Source organism: Calliopsis andreniformis, unplaced genomic scaffold (genome assembly GCF_051401765.1).
Source record: "Calliopsis andreniformis isolate RMS-2024a unplaced genomic scaffold, iyCalAndr_principal scaffold0153, whole genome shotgun sequence".
Classification (NCBI taxonomy): domain Eukaryota; kingdom Metazoa; phylum Arthropoda; class Insecta; order Hymenoptera; family Andrenidae; genus Calliopsis; species Calliopsis andreniformis.
In genome coordinates, this window is record NW_027480562.1 from 878,203 (window position 1) to 897,627 (window position 19,425).

Consider the following 19,425-nt stretch of genomic DNA (forward strand, 5'->3'; position numbering starts at 1 on the left):
TTGAAGATTGAGTATTGGGGATTAAATATTGAGGATTGAGGATTGAGGATTGGGGATGGAGGATGAGGACTGACGGTTGAGGATTGAGGTTTGAGGATTGAGGATTGAGGATTGAGGATTGAGTACTGAGGATTGAGGATTGAGGATTGAGCATTGAGGATTGAAGGTTGATGACTGGGGATTGAGGACTGAAGTCTGAGGATTAAGGATTGAAGATTGGGGATTGAGGATCTTGGATTGGAGGTTGATTATTGAGGATTGAAGATTGACGATTGAGGATTGAGGATTGAGGATTGAGGATTGAGGACTGAGGATTGAGGATTGAGGATTGAGCATTGAGGATTGGAGATTGAGGACTGGGGATTGAGGATTGAAGATTGAGGATTAAGGATTGAAGATTGGGGATTGAGGATCTAGGATTGGAGATTGATTGTTCAGGATTGAAGATTGAGGATTGAGGATTGAGGATTGAGGATTGAGGGTTGAAGATTGAGGATTGAGGATTGAGGATTGAGGAATGAGGATTGAGGATTAAAGATTGAATATTCATGATTGAAGATTGAGGATTGAGGATTGAGGGTTGTGGTTTGAGGACGAGGACTGAGGGTTGAATATTGATGTTTGAGACCTGAGGATTGAGGATTGAGGATTGAGAATTGATGATTGAGGATTGAGGATTGAGGATTGAGGATTGGGTATTGAGGATTGAAGATTGAGGATTCAGGATTGAGCATTGAAGATTGAGGATGGGGGATTGAGGATTGACGATTGAGGATTGAGTATTGAGGTTTGAAGATTGAGTATTGATGATTGAAGATTGAGGATTGAGGATTGAGTGTTGAGGATTGAGGACGAGGGCTGACGGTTGGGGATTGAGGATTGAGCATTGAGGATTGAAGATTGATGGCTGGGGATTGAGGATTGAAGTTTGAGGATTAAGGATTGAAGATTGGGGATTGAGGATCTTGGATTGGAGTTTGATTATGGAGGATTGAAGATTGGCGATTGAGGATTAAGGAATGAGAATTGAGAATTGAGAATGAGGACTGAGGCTGAGGATTGAGGATTGATCATAGAGGATTGAAGATTGAGGACTGGCGATAGAGGATTGGAGATTGAGGATTAAGGATTGAGGATTGGGGATTGAGGATCTAGGATTGGAGATTTATTATTGGGGATTGAAGATTGAGGATTGAGGATTGAGGATTGAGAATTGAGAATTGAGAATTGAGGATGATGACTGAGGGTTGAGGATTGAGGTTTGAGGAACGAGAATTGAGGATTGAGGATTGAGGACTGAGGATTGACGATTGAGTATTGAAGATTGAGGATTTATGACTGAGGATTGAGGACTGACGATTGAGGATAGAGGATTGAGGATTGAAGGTTGAGTATTGAGGATTGAATATTGAGGATTGTGGATTGAGGATTGAGGATTGAGGACTGAGCATTGACGATTGAGTATTGAAGATTGAGGATTTGTGACTGAGGATTGAGGATTGAGGATTGAGGATTGAGGATTGAGGATTGAAGGTTGAGTACTGAGGATTGAATATTGAGAATTGAGGATTGAAGATTGAGGATTGAGAATGAGGGCTGAGGGTTGAGGATTGAGGTTTGGGTATAGAATCTGAGAATTCAGGATATTGTATTGAGCATTGAGAATTGAGTATTGATGGTTGAGTATTGAGGATTGAGGATTGAGGACTGAGGATTGAGGATTGAGGATCTGGGATTGGAGATTGATTATTGAGGATTGAAGATTGAGGATTGAGGATTGAGGATTGAGGATTGAGGATTGAGGATTGAAGATTGAGTATTGATGATTGAATATTGAGGATTGAGGATTTAGGTTTGAGGATTGAGGTTTGAGGAATGTGGATTGAGGGTTGAGGATTGAGGATTGAGGATTGAGGATTGAGGATTGAGGATTGAAGATTGAGGATTGAGGATTGAGGATTGAGGATTGACGATTGAGTAATGAAGATTGAGGAATTATGACTGAGGATTGAGGGTTAAGGATTGAAGATTGGGGATTGAGGATCTAGGATTGGAGATTGATTATTGAGGATTGAAGATTGAGGATTGAGGATTGAGGATTGAGAATTGAGAATTGAGGATGAGGACTGAGGGTTGAGGATTGAGGTTTGAGGAATGAGGATTGAGGGTTGAGGATTGAGGATTGAGGATTGAGGATTGAGGATTGAGTATTGAAGAGTCAGTATTGATGCCTGAGCATTGAGGATTGTGGATTGAGGATTGAGGATTTAGGATTGAAGATTGTGTTTTGGGGATTGAAGATTGAGGATTGAGGATTGAGGATTGAGGATGGAGGATGAGGACTGACGGTTGAGGATTGAGGTTTGAGGATTGGGGATTGAGGATTGAGGACTGAGGATTTAGGATTGAGGATTGAGCATTGAGGATTGAAGATTGAGGACTGGGGATTGAGGATTGAAGATTGAGGATTAAGGATTCAAGATTGGGGATAGAGGATCTGGGATTGGAGATTGATTATTGAGGATTGAAGATTGAGGATTGAGGATTGAGGATTGAGGACTGAGGATTGAGGATTGACGATTGAGTATTGAAGATTGAGGATTTATGACTGAGGATTGAGGATTAAGGATTGAAGATTGGGGATTGAGGATCTAGGATTGGAAATTGATTATTGAGGATTGAAGATTGAGGATTGAGGATTGAGGATTGAGAATTGAGAATTGAGGATGAGGACTGAGGGTTGAGGATTGAGGTTTGAGGAATGAGGATTGAGGGTTGAGGATTGAGGATTGAGGGTTGAGGATTGAGGATTGAGTATTGAAGAGTGAGTATTGATGCCTGAGGATTGAGGATTGTGGATTGAGGATTGAGGATTGAGGATTGAAGATTGTGTTTTGGGGATTGAAGATTGAGGATTGAGGATTGAGGATTGAGGATGGAGGATGAGGACTGACGGTTGAGGATTGAGGTTTGAGGATTGAGGATTGAGGATTGAGGACTGAGGATTTAGGATTGAGGATTGAGCATTGAGGATTGAAGATTGAGGACTGGGGATTGAGGATTGAAGATTGAGGATTAAGGATTCAAGATTGGGGATAGAGGATCTGGGATTGGAGATTGATTATTGAGGATTGAAGATTGAGGATTGAGGATTGAGGATTGAGGACTGAGGATTGAGGATTGACGATTGAGTATTGAAGATTGAGGATTTATGACTGAGGATTGAGGATTAAGGATTGAAGATTGGGGATTGAGGATCTAGGATTGGAAATTGATTATTGAGGATTGAAGATTGAGGATTGAGGATTGAGGATTGAGAATTGAGAATTGAGGATGAGGACTGAGGGTTGAGGATTGAGGTTTGAGGAATGAGGATTGAGGGTTGAGGATTGAGGATTGAGGATTGAGGATTGAGTATTGAAGAGTGAGTATTGATGCCTGAGGATTGAGGATTGTGGATTCAGGATTGAGGATTGAGGATTGAGGATTGAGTATTGAAGATTGAGAGTTGAGGATTGAGGATTGAGGATTGAGAATTGAGAATTGAGGATGAGGACTGAGGGTTGAGGATTGAGGTTTGAGGAATGAGGATTGAGGGTTGAGGATTGAGGATTGAGGATTGAGGATTGAGTATTGAAGAGTCAGTATTGATGCCTGAGGATTGAGGATTGTGGATTGAGGATTGAGGATTGAGGATTGAAGATTGTGTTTTGGGGATTGAAGATTGAGGATTGAGGATTGAGGATTGAGGATGGAGGATGAGGACTGACGGTTGAGGATTGAGGTTTGAGGATTGAGGATTGAGGATTGAGGACTGAGGATTTAGGATTGAGGATTGAGCATTGAGGATTGAAGATTGAGGACTGGGGATTGAGGATTGAAGATTGAGGATTAAAGATTGAATATTGATGATTGGAGGTTGAGGACTGAGGATTGAGGGTTGTGGATTGAGGACGAGGACTGAGGGTTGAATAATGATGTTTGAGGCCTGAGGATTGTGGATTGAGGATTGAGAATTGATGATTGAGGATTGAGGATTGAAGATTGAGGATTGGGTATTGAGGATTGAAGAATGAGGATTCAGAACTGAGGATTGAGTATTGAGGATTGAGGATTGAGGATTGGGGATTGAATATTGAGTATTGAGGATTGAAGATTGCGGATTGAGGGTTGAGGACTGAGGATTGAGGATTGAGCATTGAAGATTGAAGATTGGGGATTGAGGATTGACGATTGAGGATTGAGTATTGAGGATTGAAGATTGAGTATTGATGATTGAAGATTGACGATTGGGGATTGAGAGTTGAGGATTGAGGACGAGGACTGACGGTTGAGGATTAAGGATTGAGCATTGACGATTGAAGATTGATGACTGGGGCTTGAGGACTGAAGATTGAGGATTAAGGATTGAAGATAGGGGATTGATGATCTTGGATTGGAGATTGATTATTGTGGATTGAAGATTGACGATTGAGGATTGAGGATTGAGAATTGAGAATTGAGAATGAGGACTGAGAGTTGAGGATTGAGGTTTGAGGAATGAGGATTGAGGGTTGAGGATTGAGGATTGAGGATTGACTATTGAGGATTGAGTATTGAAGATTGCGTATTGATGCCTGAGGATTGAGGATTGAGGATTGAGGACTGAGGATTGAGGATTGAGGATTGAGCATTGAGGATTAGATGTTGAGGACTGGGGATTGAGGATTGAAGATTGAGGATTAAGGATTGAAGATTGGGGATTGAGGATCTAGGATTGGAGATTGATTGTTGAGGATTGAAGATTGAGGATTGAGGATTGAGGATTGAGGATTGAGGGTTGAAGATTGAGGATTGAGGGTTGAGGATTGAGGATTGAGGATTGAGGATTAAAGTTTGAATATTGATGATTGAAGATTGAGGATTGAGGATTGAGTGTTGTGGATTGAGGACGAGGACTGAGGGTTGAATATTGATGTTTGAGGCCTGAGGATTGAGGATTGAGGATTGAGAATTGAGGATTGAGGATTGAGGATTGAGCATTGAGGATTGGGTATTGAGGATTGAAGATTGAGGATTCAGGATTGAGGATTGAGGGTTGTGGATTGAGGATTGAGAATTGAGGATTGAAGATTAAGTATTGAGGATTGAAGATTGAGGAATGAGTATTGAGGATTGAGGATTGAGGATTGAGCATTGAAGATTGAGGATGGGGGATTGAGGATTGAGGATTCAGGATTGAGGATTGAGGATTGAAGATTGAGTATTGGGGATTAAAGATTGAGGATTGAGGATTGAGGATTGGGGATGGAGGCTGAGGACTGACGGTTGAGGATTGAGGTTTGAGGATTGAGGATTGAGGATTGAGTACTGAGGATTGAGGATTGAGGATTGAGCATTGAGGATTGAAGGTTGATGACTGGGGAATGAGGACTGAAGTTTGAGGATTAAGGATTGAAGATTGGGGATTGAGGATCTTGGATTGGAGGTTGATTATTGAGGATTGAAGATTGACGATTGAGGATTGAGGATTGAGGATTGAGGATTGAGGACTGAGGATTGAGGATTGAGGATTGAGCATTGAGGATTGGAGATTGAGGACTGGGGATTGAGGATTGAAGATTGAGGATTAAGGATTGAAGATTGGGGATTGAGGATCTAGGATTGGAGATTGATTGTTGAGGATTGAAGATTGAGGATTGAGGATTGAGGATTGAGGGTTGAAGATTGAGGATTGAGGATTGAGGATTGAGGAATGAGGATTGAGGATTAAAGATTGAATATTGATGATTGAAGATTGAGGATTGAGGATTGAGGGTTGTGGATTGAGGACGAGGACTGAGGGTTGAATATTGATGTTTGAGACCTGAGGATTGAGGATTGAGGATTGAGAATTGATGATTGAGGATTGAGGATTGAGGATTGTGGATTGGGTATTGAGGATTGAAGATTGAGGATTCAGGATTGAGCATTGAAGATTGAGGATGGGGGATTGAGGATTGACGATTGAGGATTGAGTATTGAGGTTTGAAGATTGAGTATTGATGATTGAAGATTGAGGATTGAGGATTGAGTGTTGAGGATTGAGGACGAGGGCTGACGGTTGGGGATTGAGGATTGAGCATTGAGGATTGAAGATTGATGGCTGGGGATTGAGGATTGAAGTTTGAGGATTAAGGATTGAAGATTGGGGATTGAGGATCTTGGATTGGAGTTTGATTATGGAGGATTGAAGATTGGCGATTGAGGATTAAGGAATGAGAATTGAGAATTGAGAATGAGGACTGAGGCTGAGGATTGAGGATTGATCATAGAGGATTGAAGATTGAGGACTGGCGATAGAGGATTGGAGATTGAGGATTAAGGATTGAGGATTGGGGATTGAGGATCTAGGATTGGAGATTTATTATTGGGGATTGAAGATTGAGGATTGAGGATTGAGGATTGAGAATTGAGAATTGAGGATGATGACTGAGGGTTGAGGATTGAGGTTTGAGGAACGAGAATTGAGGATTGAGGATTGAGTACTGAGGATTGACGATTGAGTATTGAAGATTGAGGATTTATGACTGAGGATTGAGGATTGAGGATTGAGGATTGAGGATTGAGGATTGAAGGTTGAGTACTGAGGATTGAATATTGAGGATTGAGAATTGAAGATTGAGGATTGAGAATGAGGGCTGAGGGTTGAGGATTGAGGTTTGGGTATAGAATCCTGAGAATTCAGGATATTGTATTGAGCATTGAGAATTGAGGATTGATGGTTGAGTATTGAGGATTGAGGATTGAGGATTGAGGACTGAGGATTGAGGATTGAGGATCTGGGATTGGAGATTGATTATTGAGGATTGAAGATTGAGGATTGAGAATTGAGGATTGAGGATTGAGGATTGAGGATTGAAGATTGAGTATTGATGATTGAATATAGAGGATTGAGGATTTAGGTTTGAGGATTGAGGGCGAGGACTGACGGTTGAGGATTGAGATTTGAGGATTTAGGATTGAGGATTGAGCATTGAGGATTGAAGATTGAGGACTGGGGATTGAGGATTGAAGATTGAGGATTAAGGATTCAAGATTGGGGATAGAGGATCTGGGATTGGAGATTGATTATTGAGGATTGAAGATTGAGGATTGAGGATTGAGGATTGAGGATTGAGGATTGAGTATTGAAGAGTCAGTATTGATGCCTGAGGATTGAGGATTGTGGATTGAGGATTGAGGATTGAGGATTGAAGATTGTGTTTTGGGGATTGAAGATTGAGGATTGAGGATTGAGGATTGAGGATGGAGGATGAGGACTGACGGTTGAGGATTGAGGTTTGAGGATTGAGGATTGAGGATTGAGGACTGAGGATTTAGGATTGAGGATTGAGCATTGAGGATTGAAGATTGAGGACTGGGGATTGAGGATTGAAGATTGAGGATTAAGGATTCAAGATTGGGGATAGAGGATCTGGGATTGGAGATTGATTATTGAGGATTGAAGATTGAGGATTGAGGATTGAGGATTGAGGACTGAGGATTGAGGATTGACGATTGAGTATTGAAGATTGAGGATTTATGACTGAGGATTGAGGATTAAGGATTGAAGATTGGGGATTGAGGATCTAGGATTGGAAATTGATTATTGAGGATTGAAGATTGAGGATTGACGATTGAGTATTGAGTATTGAGGATTGAGAATTGAGGATTGAGGATTGAAATTGAGTATTGAGGAATGAGGATTGAGGGTTGAGGATTGAGGATTGAGGATTGAGGATTGAGTATTGAAGAGTGAGTATTGATGCCTGAGGATTGAGGATTGTGGATTCAGGATTGAGGATTGAGGATTGAGGATTGAGTATTGAAGATTGAGAGTTGAGGATTGAGGATTGAGGATTGAGAATTGAGAATTGAGGATGAGGACTGAGGGTTGAGGATTGAGGTTTGAGGAATGAGGATTGAGGGTTGAGGATTGAGGATTGAGGATTGAGGATTGAGTATTGAAGAGTCAGTATTGATGCCTGAGGATTGAGGATTGTGGATTGAGGATTGAGGATTGAGGATTGAAGATTGTGTTTTGGGGATTGAAGATTGAGGATTGAGGATTGAGGATTGAGGATGGAGGATGAGGACTGACGGTTGAGGATTGAGGTTTGAGGATTGAGGATTGAGGATTGAGGACTGAGGATTTAGGATTGAGGATTGAGCATTGAGGATTGAAGATTGAGGACTGGGGATTGAGGATTGAAGATTGAGGATTAAAGATTGAATATTGATGATTGGAGGTTGAGGACTGAGGATTGAGGGTTGTGGATTGAGGACGAGGACTGAGGGTTGAATAATGATGTTTGAGGCCTGAGGATTGTGGATTGAGGATTGAGAATTGATGATTGAGGATTGAGGATTGAAGATTGAGGATTGGGTATTGAGGATTGAAGAATGAGGATTCAGAACTGAGGATTGAGTATTGAGGATTGAGGATTGAGGATTGGGGATTGAATATTGAGTATTGAGGATTGAAGATTGCGGATTGAGGGTTGAGGACTGAGGATTGAGGATTGAGCATTGAAGATTGAAGATTGGGGATTGAGGATTGACGATTGAGGATTGAGTATTGAGGATTGAAGATTGAGTATTGATGATTGAAGATTGACGATTGGGGATTGAGAGTTGAGGATTGAGGACGAGGACTGACGGTTGAGGATTAAGGATTGAGCATTGACGATTGAAGATTGATGACTGGGGCTTGAGGACTGAAGATTGAGGATTAAGGATTGAAGATAGGGGATTGATGATCTTGGATTGGAGATTGATTATTGTGGATTGAAGATTGACGATTGAGGATTGAGGATTGAGAATTGAGAATTGAGAATGAGGACTGAGAGTTGAGGATTGAGGTTTGAGGAATGAGGATTGAGGGTTGAGGATTGAGGATTGAGGATTGACTATTGAGGATTGAGTATTGAAGATTGCGTATTGATGCCTGAGGATTGAGGATTGAGGATTGAGGACTGAGGATTGAGGATTGAGGATTGAGCATTGAGGATTAGATGTTGAGGACTGGGGATTGAGGATTGAAGATTGAGGATTAAGGATTGAAGATTGGGGATTGAGGATCTAGGATTGGAGATTGATTGTTGAGGATTGAAGATTGAGGATTGAGGATTGAGGATTGAGGATTGAGGGTTGAAGATTGAGGATTGAGGGTTGAGGATTGAGGATTGAGGATTGAGGATTAAAGATTGAATATTGATGATTGAAGATTGAGGATTGAGGATTGAGTGTTGTGGATTGAGGACGAGGACTGAGGGTTGAATATTGATGTTTGAGGCCTGAGGATTGAGGATTGAGGATTGAGAATTGAGGATTGAGGATTGAGGATTGAGCATTGAGGATTGGGTATTGAGGATTGAAGATTGAGGATTCAGGATTGAGGATTGAGGGTTGTGGATTGAGGATTGAGAATTGAGGATTGAAGATTAAGTATTGAGGATTGAAGATTGAGGAATGAGTATTGAGGATTGAGGATTGAGGATTGAGCATTGAAGATTGAGGATGGGGGATTGAGGATTGAGGATTCAGGATTGAGGATTGAGGATTGAAGATTGAGTATTGGGGATTAAAGATTGAGGATTGAGGATTGAGGATTGGGGATGGAGGCTGAGGACTGACGGTTGAGGATTGAGGTTTGAGGATTGAGGATTGAGGATTGAGTACTGAGGATTGAGGATTGAGGATTGAGCATTGAGGATTGAAGGTTGATGACTGGGGAATGAGGACTGAAGTTTGAGGATTAAGGATTGAAGATTGGGGATTGAGGATCTTGGATTGGAGGTTGATTATTGAGGATTGAAGATTGACGATTGAGGATTGAGGATTGAGGATTGAGGATTGAGGACTGAGGATTGAGGATTGAGGATTGAGCATTGAGGATTGGAGATTGAGGACTGGGGATTGAGGATTGAAGATTGAGGATTAAGGATTGAAGATTGGGGATTGAGGATCTAGGATTGGAGATTGATTGTTGAGGATTGAAGATTGAGGATTGAGGATTGAGGATTGAGGGTTGAAGATTGAGGATTGAGGATTGAGGATTGAGGAATGAGGATTGAGGATTAAAGATTGAATATTGATGATTGAAGATTGAGGATTGAGGATTGAGGGTTGTGGATTGAGGACGAGGACTGAGGGTTGAATATTGATGTTTGAGACCTGAGGATTGAGGATTGAGGATTGAGAATTGATGATTGAGGATTGAGGATTGAGGATTGTGGATTGGGTATTGAGGATTGAAGATTGAGGATTCAGGATTGAGCATTGAAGATTGAGGATGGGGGATTGAGGATTGACGATTGAGGATTGAGTATTGAGGTTTGAAGATTGAGTATTGATGATTGAAGATTGAGGATTGAGGATTGAGTGTTGAGGATTGAGGACGAGGGCTGACGGTTGGGGATTGAGGATTGAGCATTGAGGATTGAAGATTGATGGCTGGGGATTGAGGATTGAAGTTTGAGGATTAAGGATTGAAGATTGGGGATTGAGGATCTTGGATTGGAGTTTGATTATGGAGGATTGAAGATTGGCGATTGAGGATTAAGGAATGAGAATTGAGAATTGAGAATGAGGACTGAGGCTGAGGATTGAGGATTGATCATAGAGGATTGAAGATTGAGGACTGGCGATAGAGGATTGGAGATTGAGGATTAAGGATTGAGGATTGGGGATTGAGGATCTAGGATTGGAGATTTATTATTGGGGATTGAAGATTGAGGATTGAGGATTGAGGATTGAGAATTGAGAATTGAGGATGATGACTGAGGGTTGAGGATTGAGGTTTGAGGAACGAGAATTGAGGATTGAGGATTGAGTACTGAGGATTGACGATTGAGTATTGAAGATTGAGGATTTATGACTGAGGATTGAGGATTGAGGATTGAGGATTGAGGATTGAGGATTGAAGGTTGAGTACTGAGGATTGAATATTGAGGATTGAGAATTGAAGATTGAGGATTGAGAATGAGGGCTGAGGGTTGAGGATTGAGGTTTGGGTATAGAATCCTGAGAATTCAGGATATTGTATTGAGCATTGAGAATTGAGGATTGATGGTTGAGTATTGAGGATTGAGGATTGAGGATTGAGGACTGAGGATTGAGGATTGAGGATCTGGGATTGGAGATTGATTATTGAGGATTGAAGATTGAGGATTGAGAATTGAGGATTGAGGATTGAGGATTGAGGATTGAAGATTGAGTATTGATGATTGAATATAGAGGATTGAGGATTTAGGTTTGAGGATTGAGGGCGAGGACTGACGGTTGAGGATTGAGATTTGAGGATTTAGGATTGAGGATTGAGCATTGAGGATTGAAGATTGAGGACTGGGGATTGAGGATTGAAGATTGAGGATTAAGGATTCAAGATTGGGGATAGAGGATCTGGGATTGGAGATTGATTATTGAGGATTGAAGATTGAGGATTGAGGATTGAGGATTGAGGATTGAGGATTGAGTATTGAAGAGTCAGTATTGATGCCTGAGGATTGAGGATTGTGGATTGAGGATTGAGGATTGAGGATTGAAGATTGTGTTTTGGGGATTGAAGATTGAGGATTGAGGATTGAGGATTGAGGATGGAGGATGAGGACTGACGGTTGAGGATTGAGGTTTGAGGATTGAGGATTGAGGATTGAGGACTGAGGATTTAGGATTGAGGATTGAGCATTGAGGATTGAAGATTGAGGACTGGGGATTGAGGATTGAAGATTGAGGATTAAGGATTCAAGATTGGGGATAGAGGATCTGGGATTGGAGATTGATTATTGAGGATTGAAGATTGAGGATTGAGGATTGAGGATTGAGGACTGAGGATTGAGGATTGACGATTGAGTATTGAAGATTGAGGATTTATGACTGAGGATTGAGGATTAAGGATTGAAGATTGGGGATTGAGGATCTAGGATTGGAAATTGATTATTGAGGATTGAAGATTGAGGATTGACGATTGAGTATTGAGTATTGAGGATTGAGAATTGAGGATTGAGGATTGAAATTGAGTATTGAGGATTGAAGATTGAGGATTGAGATTTGATTATTGAATATTGTGGATTGAGTACTGAACCATGAGAATTCAGGATATTCTACTGAGTATTGAGAATTGAGGATTGATGGTTGAGTATTGAGGATTGATGGCTGAGGGTTGTGTGTTGAATATTGAGGATCGAGGATTGAGGATTGAGGATAGACGATTGAGGATCGAGGATTGAGGGTTGAGGATTGAGGACGAGGACTGACGGTTGAGTATTGATATTTGAGGATTGAGGATTGAGGATCGAGGACTGAGGCTGAGGATTGAGGATTGAGGATTGAGGATTGAGGGTTGAAGGTTTAGTATTGAGGATTGAATATTTAGGATTGTGGATTCAGGATTGAGGATTGAGGACTGAGGATTGACGATTGAGTATTGAAGATTGAGGATTTATGACTGAGGATTGAGGATTAAGGATTGAAGATTGGGGATTGAGGATCTAGGATTGGAGATTGATTATTGAGGATTGAAGATTGAGGATTGAGGATTGAGGATTGAGAATTGAGAATTGAGTATGAGGACTGAGGGTTGAGGTTTGAGGTTTGAGGAATGAGGGTTGAGGGTTAAGGATTGAGGATTGAGGATTGACGATTGAGGATTGAGTATTGAAGATTGAGTATTGATGCCTGAGGATTGAGGATTGTGGATTGAGGATTGAGGATTGAGGACTGAAGATTGAGTATTGGGGATTAAAGATTGAGGATTGAGGATTGAGGATTGAGGATTGAGGACTGACGATTGAGGATTGAGGATTGAGCATTGAGGATTGAAGATTGAGGATTGAAGATTGAGGATTGGGGACCGAGTGTTGAGGGTTGAGTGATGAGGATTGAAGATTGTGAATAGAGATTTGAAGATTGGAGATTGAGTATTGAGTATTGAAATGTGTGAATTTACGATATTCTATTGAGGATTGAGAATTGACGACTGATTGTTGAGGACTGAGGTCTGGAGATTTATGATTCAGGATTGTGGATTCAGGATTGAGGTTTGAGGATTGAAGATTGAGTATTGATGATTGAAGATTGAGGATCGAGGATTGAGGGTTGAGGATTGAGGACGAGGACTGACGGTTGAGGATTGAAGTTTGAGGATTCAGGATTGAGGATTGAAGATTGAGTATTGAGGATTGAATATTGAGGATTGAGGATTGACGATTGAGGATTGAGGACTGAGCATTGACGATTGAGTATTGAAGATTGAGGATTTATGACTGAGGATTCAGGATTGAGGATTGAGGATTGAGGATTGAGGATTGAATATTGAGTACTGAGGATTGAATATTGAGGATTGAGGATTGAATATTGAAGATTGAGAATGAGGGCTGAGGGTTGAGGATTGAGGTTTGAGTATAGAATCCTGACAATTCAGGGTATTGTATTGAGCATTGAGAATTCAGGATTGATGGTTGAGTGTTGAGGATTGAGGATTGAGGATTGAGGATTGAGTATTGAAGATTGAGGATTGATGATTGAGGATTGAGGATTGAGGATTGAGGATTGAGGATAGAGGATTGAAGATTGAGCATAGAGGATTAAAGATTGAGGACTGACGATTGAGGATTGAAGATTGAGGATTAAGGATTGAGGATTGGGGATTGAGGATCTAGGATTGGAGATTGATTATTGGGGATTGAAGATTGAGGATTGAGGATTGAGAATTGAGAATTGAGGATGAGGACTGAGGGTTGAGGATTAGAGGTTTGAGGAATGATGATTGAGGTTTGAGGATTGAAGATTGAGTATTGATGATTGAAGATTGAGGATTGAGGATTGAGGGTTGAGGATTGAGGACGAGGACTGACGGTTGAGGATTGAGGTTTTAGGATTCAGGATTGAGGATTGAGGATTGAGGATTGAGGATTGAAGACTGAGTATTGGGGATTGAAGATTGAGGATTGAGGATTGAGGATTGAGGATTGAGGACTGAGGATTGAGGATTGAGGATTGGGCATTGAGGATTGAAGATTGAGGATTGAAGATTGAGGATTAAGGTTTGAAGATTGGGGATTGAGGATCTAGGATTGGAGATTGATTATTGAGGATTCAAGATTGAAGATTGAGGATTGAGGATTGAGAATTGAGAATTGAGAATTGAGGATGAGGACTGAGGGTTGAGGATTGAGGTTTGAGGAATGAGGATTGAGGATTGAGGATTGAGGATTAGGGATTGAAGATTGAGTATTGAGGATTGAAGATTGAGAATTGAGGATTGAATATTGAGGATTGTGGATTGAGGATTGAGGATTGAGGACTGAGGATTGACGATTGAGTTTTGAAGATTGAGGATTTATGACTGAGTATTGAGGATTAAGGATTGAAGATTGGGGATTGAGGATCTAGGATTGGAGATTGATTATTGAGGATTGAAGATTGAGGATTGAGGATTGAGGATTGAGAATTGAGAATTGAGGATGAGGACTGAGGGTTGAGGATTAGAGGTTTGAGGAATGATGATTGAGGGTTGAGGATTGAGGATTGAGGATTGAGGATTGAGGATTGAAGATTGAGGATTGAGGATTGTGGATTGTGGATTGAGGATTGAGGATTGTGGATTGAGGATTGAAGATTGAGGATTGAGGATTGAGGATTGAGGATTGAGGATTGAGGATTGAGGGTTGTGGATTGAGGACGAGAACTGAGGGTTGAGTATTGACGTTTGAGGTCTGAGGATTGAGGTTTGAGGATTGCGAATTGATGATTGAGGATTGAGGATTGAAGATTGAGGATTGAGGATTGAAGGTTGAGGATTGAGGATTGAGGATTGAGGATTGAGGGTTGAGGATTGAAGATTGGGGATTGAGGATTGACGATTGAGGATTGAGTATTGAGGATTGAGAATTGAGGATTGAGGATTGAAATTGAGTATTGAGGATTGAAGATTGAGGATTGAGGATTGAGGATTGAGGATTGAGGATTGAGGATTCAGGATTGAAGATTGAGGATTGAAGATTGAGGATTGAGGATTGAGGATTGAGGATTGAGGATTGAGGATTGAGGGTTGTGGATTGAGGACGAGAGCTGAGGGTTGAGTATTGACGTTTGAGGTCTGAGGATTGAGGATTGAGGATTGCGAATTGATGATTGAGGATTGAGGATTGAAGATTGACGATTGAGGATTGAAGGTTGAGGATTGAGGATTGAGGATTGAGGATTGAGGGTTGAGGATTGAAGATTGGGGATTGAGGATTGACGATTGAGGATTGAGTATTCAGGATTGAGAATTGAGGATTGAGGATTGAAATTGAGTATTGAGGATTGAAGATTGAGGATTGAGGATTGAGGATTGAGGATTGAGGATTGAGGATTCAGGATTGAAGATTGAGGATTGGGGATTGAGGATTGACGATTGAGGATTGAGTATTGAGGATTGCGAATTGAGGATTGAAGATTGAGGATTAAGGATTGAAGATTGGGGATTGAGGATCTAGGATTGGAGATTGATTATTGAGAATTGAGTATTGAGGATTGATGGTTGAGGGTTGAGGGTTGAGAGTTGAATATTGAGGATTGAGGATTGAGGATTGAGGATTGATGATTGAGGATTGAAGATTGATTATTGATGATTGAAGATTGAGGATTGAGGATTGAGGATTGAGCTTTGAGGATTGAGGACGAGGACTGACGGATGAGGATTGAGGTTTGAGGATTGAGGATTGTGGATTGAGGACTGAGGCTTGAGGATTGAGGATTGAACATTGAGGATTGAAGATTGAAGACTGGCGATTAAGGATTGAAGATTGAGGATTAAGGATTGAGGATTTGGGATTGAGGATGTAGGATTGGAGATTGATTATTGAGGATTGAAGATTGAGGATTGAGGATTGCGATTTGAGAATTGAGAATTGAGGGTGAGGACTGAGGGTTGAGGATTGAGGTTTGAGGAACGAGGATTGAGGATTGAGGATTGAGGACTAAGGATTGACGATTGAGTATTGAAGATTGAGGATTGATGACTGAGGATTGAGGACTGAGGATTGAGGATTGAGGATTGATGATTGAAGATTGAGTATTGAGGATTCAATATTGAGGACTGAGGATTGAGGATTGAGGATTGAGGATTGAGGATTGAGGATTGAGGATTGAAGATTGAGTATTGAGGATTGAAGGTTGATAATTGTGGATTGAGGATTGAGGATTGAGGATTGAATATTGAGGATTGGGGACTGAGTGTTGGGGGTTGAGTGATGAGAATTGAGGTTTGTGGATAGAGACTTGAAGATTGCAGATTGAGTATTGAGTATTGAAAACTGTGAATTGATGATATTCTTTGGAGGATTGAGGATTGACAGCTGATTGTTGAGGACTGAGGGCTGAAGATTGAGGATTCAGGATTGAGGTTTGAGGACTGAGGATTGAGGATTGAGGATTGAGGATTGAGGATTGAGGATTGAGGATTGAGGATTGAGGATTGAGGATTGAGGATTGAGGATTGAGGAATGAAGATTGAGGATTGGGTATTGAGAATTGAACATTGAGGATTGTGGATTGAGGATTGAAGGTTGAATATTGATGAATGAAGGTTGAGGATTGATGATTGAGGGTTGTGTATTGAGGACGAGCACTGAGGATTGAGTATTGATACTTGAGGTCTGATGATTGAGGATTGAGGATTGCGAACTGAGGATAGAGGATTGATGATTGAGGATTGGGTATTGAGGATTGAAGAATGAGGATTGAGGATTGAGGATTGAGGATTGAAAATTGAGGATTGAAGATTGAGTATTGAGGATTGAGGATTGAGGATGAGGGCTGAGGGCTGAGGGTTGAGGATTGAGGTTTAAGGACTGAGGACTGAGGATTGAGGATTGAGGATTGAGGATTGAGGATTGAAGATTGAGGATTGGGTATTCAGGATTGAAGAATGAGGATTGAGGATTGTGGATTGAGGATTGAGGACTGAAGATTGAGTATTGAGTATTGAAGATTGACGATTGGGGATTGTGGATTGAGGATTGAGGATTGAACATTGAGGACTGAGTGTTGAGGATTGAGTGATGAGAATTGATGCTTGTGAATAGAGTTTTGAAGATTGCAGATTGAGTGTTGAGTAATGAAAACTGTGAATTCAGGATATTCTATTGAGGATTGAGGATTGACAACTTATTGTTGAGGACTGAGTGCTGAAGATTGAGGATTCAGGATTGAGGATTCAGAATTGAGGTTTGAGGACTGAGGATTGAGGTTTGAGGATTGAGGATTGAGGATTGAGGACTGAGGATTGAGGATTGAGGATTGAGCATTGAGGATTGAGGATTGAGGACTGGGGATTGAGGACTGAAGTTTGAGGATTAAGGATTGAAGATTGGGGATTGAGGATCTAGGATTGGAGATTGATTATTTAGGATTGAAGATTGAGGATTGAGGATTGAGGATTGAGGATTGAGGATTGAGGATTGAGGATTGAAGATTGAGGAATGGGGACTGAGTGTTGAGGGTTGAGTGATGAGAATTGATGTTTGTGGATAGAGATTTGAAGATTGCAGATTGAGTATTGAGTATTGAAAACTGTGAATTGATGATATTCTATTGAGGATTGAGGATTGACAACAGATTGTTGAGGACTGAGTGCTGAAGATTGAGGATTCAGGATTGAGGATTCGGGATTGAGGTTTGAGGATTGAGGATTGAGGATTGAGGACTGACGATTGAGGATTGAGGATTGAGCATTGAGGATTGAAGATTGAGGACTGGGGATTGAGGGTTGAAAGTTGAGGATTAAGGACTGAAGATTGGGGCTTGAGGATCTAGGATTGGAGATTGATTACTGAGGACTGAAGATTGAGGATTGAGGATTGAGGATTGAGAATTGACAATTGAGGATTAGGACTGGGGGGTGAGGATTGAGGTTTGAGGAATGAGGATTGATGGTTGAGGATTGAGGATTGACGATTGAGGATTGAGGATTGAGTATTGAAAATTGGGTATTGATGACTGAGGATTGAGGATTGAGGATTGAGGATTGTGGATTGAGGATTGAGGATTGAGGATGAGGACTGAGAGCTGAGGATTGAGGTTTGAGGACTGAGGACTGAGGAATGAGGATTGAGAATTGAGGATTGAGGATTGAGGATTGAGGATTGAAGATTGAGGATTGGGTATTGGGGATTGAAGAATGAGGATTGAGGATTGAGGATTGTGGATTGAAGATTGTGTATTGAGGATTGAAGACTGACGATTGAGAATTGAGGATTGAGGATTGAGGATTGAGGATTGACGATTGAGGATTGAGTATTGAGGATTCAGTATTGAGGATTGAAGATTGAGAATTGGGGATTGAGGATTGAACATTGAGGACTGAGTGTTGAGGGTTGAGTGATGAGAATTGATGTTCGTGGATAGAGATTTGAAGATTGCAGACTGAGTATTGAGTATTGAAAGCTGTGAATTGTGGATATTCTATTGAGGATTGAGGATTGACAACGGATTGTTGAGGACTGAGGGCTTAAGATTGAGGATTCAGGATTGAGGATTCAGAATTGAGGTTTGAGGACTGAGGATTGAGGATTGAAGATTGAGGATTGAGGATTGAGGATTGCGGATTGAAGATTGAGGATTGGGGATTGAGGATTGACGATTGAGGACTGAGTGTTGAGGATTGAGTGTTGAGAATTGATGTTTGAGGGTTGAGATTTGATTATTGAATATTGTGGATTGAGTATTGAACCATGAGAATTCAGGATATTCTATTGATTATTGAGAATTGAGGATTGATGGTTGAGTATTGAGGATTGATGGTTGAGGGTTGTGTGTTGAATATTGAGGATGGACGATTGAGGATTGAGGATTGAGGATTGAGGATTGAACATTGAGTATTGATGATTGAAGTTTGAGGATTGAGGATTGAGGGACGAGGATTGAGGACGAGGACTGACGGTTGACGATTGAGGATTGAGGTTTGAGAATTGAGAATTGAGGATGAGGACCGAGGGTTGAGGATTGAGGTTTGAGGAATTAGTATTGAGGATTGAGGATTGAGGATTGAGGATTGAGGATTGAGGATTGAGGATTGAGTATCGAGGATTGAGTATTGATGACTGAGGACTGAGGGTTGAGGATAGAGGTTTGAGGAATGAAGATTGAGGATTGATGATTGAGGATTGAAGATTGAGGATTGAGGATTGATGATTGAGGATTGAGTATGAGGGTTGAGGGCTGAGGGTTGAGGATTGAGGTTTAAGGACTGAGGACTGAGGACTGAGGATTGAGAATTGAGGATTGAGGATTGAGGATTGAAGATTGAGGATTGGGTATTCAGGATTGAAGAATGAGGATTGAGGATTGAGGATTGAGGATTGAGGACTGAAGATTGAGTATTGAATATTGAAGATTGACGATTGGGGATTGTGGATTGAGGATTGAGGATTGAACAGT